Genomic DNA, 2,341 nt, shown 5'->3' with positions numbered 1-2,341 from the left:
TATTTTTATTTTAAAAAATTGGGGGGGGGTAATTAGGTATTTATTTATTTATTTATACAGGAGTACAAGGGTTTGAACCCAGAACCTTGTGCATGCTAAGCATGCATTCTACCACTGAGCTATACCCTCCCCCACCTACCTCTAGACTTACTAAAATTGATTTCATCTGAATGCTTCTTAAATATATACTAACGTGGAATTACATATAAACTGCTTATGCCTTTAACTGTTACACAGCTGTAAAAACAAAACATATTAAATACATACATAGCCACAAATCCAAAATAACAGCTACCTGAATTTATGCCACCAAGAAGAATTTCTGACCCAGGAAGACAAGTATGAACAGAAAATCAACACTTGACTTGTGGGTGGGACTGCTACAATATTGGTGAACGCACAGACCCTGACAATGCCATTGCTGTCAGTGGAAACCTCACATGGACACGGGGCCCCCTGCTGAGAACGCTTAGTGCCCCTAAATGAGACATTTGACTTATCCGAGCTTCTCTGTGAAATAGGAGTGTGTCTACCTATCTCACAGGATTAGTACAGGGAGGCACAAATGTGCAACTGTTATTGTCACAGAAGGGGAAGAAAGCATTTCACTCTTTCATTCGTCTCTCTCCCCTCTCAACAGTCTTATTCTCTAATTTTGTTCTTAGGACTGGCCCTGGAGCCAGACTGAAACTAATTATTTAATTGACCTGACACAAATTATTTAATCTCTCACTCCAGGTTCCTCACCTGTAAACTGGAGGAGATACAGTCTCTACCTCGTAAGATTGAGTGGCTGATTTAGAATAACGCATATAAAGCACCTGACACAGAAAGAACTCGATAGATGATCATCGTTAGCACAGTGCTCAGCACCTGAGAGCTGAGTCAGTGATGGTTATCATCATTCAGACGTGAGACAAGAGCTAAAGCGATAGTCCCTCCTAAAATGATACTTCTAGAAGGAGGACAAGAAAGGAAACATAACATTTAGTGAACGCACACCGGGCCAGGCACTCAACATACATTACGTAATTTCACCGTCACAAATCCCTGGGAGGCAGGTGGTGCCACCCAGAGCCCCATGAGGGTAGGGGTGAGGGGAGGGAGCACCTAGGGTTCCAAGTTAAGGAGGCCCCGCCCAAAATTTAAGGAGGCACTTCCTCTCAGGGTTGTGCTGACGAAAATGAGGCTCCAACAGAGTAGGATGGTAAGGAGTGGGGATTTACCCTCTGGTCTGCCGGCTGAAGCTGAAGTGGACGGGCCGCGGGGCTTCCTCCCTATGGGTTCTCACCCCTTTACCCCATCCAGACGGTGCTGATCTCTGAGAAACCACCCAGCTCGTTCTAGAAAGATCCCAACCATGATTGCCCAAACTGTGACTCAAGTCTGGCCATCTAAAATGTCCTAACTCTTTCACAGGAGGGCCCTGCTGACACAGCTGCACTTTAAGCTTCTTGAAAGTATTATAGTAAGGGCCTCTTAAGACTGTCTCAGTGAGCCCAGATTCTAACAACTTAATAAGAAAAGCCTCTTAGGACGAAACTGGGAGGTTCTGATCTCCCGGAGAGAAGCTAACCCTTTGACCTCACGTGGTGGAGGACGCTCCGGGAGGGCGTGGCTGTCACTGGGCTGAGTGCTGCAGTCTGCACGTGGGATGGTTTTCCAACATCCCCTTTACTTCAAGGATAACACGGCTCAGGAAGTAACCAGAGCTGCCCTGCAATTTAGTGTTTCCCTTTCCTTAAGATGGAAGGTGCGGTGTCGAGCACAGAGCATTGAATCCAGGGTAGAAGCCAGATTCTTAGAATTTGGGGAGCTTCTCTGGGAATCCCTGAGGCATTTGTATGAATAACCAACCTAAGGGCAGGAAAAACCTTTGAAAGGAACAATTACAGTCTGTTTGGATAAGCTTTCCTGGAATCTGATGGTAGAATCCAGAGGGAAAAGTGCCCTTCCCTCCACCCCACCTCAGGAAAGGAGGCTGAGCAGAGAAATGAGTTATCAGGAAGGAATGTGCAAACAGAAAGATGACCTTGGTGTTCTTTTCAAGAGTTAATGATTTCTCTAGAAATATGCTATGGACTGCCTTGTGTCCCCCAAAATTCCTAAAGTGAAGCTCTAATCCCTGATGTGATTCTATTTGGAGATAGAGCCCATTAGGAGGTAATTAAGGTTAATTGAGATTATAAGGGTGGGACCCTGATGCCATCGGATTAGCCTCCTCATAAGAGACACATGAGGTCCACCATGTGATCTAGCCAAGAAGAGTCTCACTTGAACCTGACTTTGCTGGCACCGCGATCTCAGACTTCCAACCTCCAGAACTGTGAGTAAATAAATT

The sequence above is a fragment of the Camelus bactrianus genome, chromosome 6, assembly GCF_048773025.1.
Source record: "Camelus bactrianus isolate YW-2024 breed Bactrian camel chromosome 6, ASM4877302v1, whole genome shotgun sequence".
Classification (NCBI taxonomy): Eukaryota; Metazoa; Chordata; class Mammalia; order Artiodactyla; family Camelidae; genus Camelus; species Camelus bactrianus.
This window is presented reverse-complemented; position numbering follows the sequence as displayed.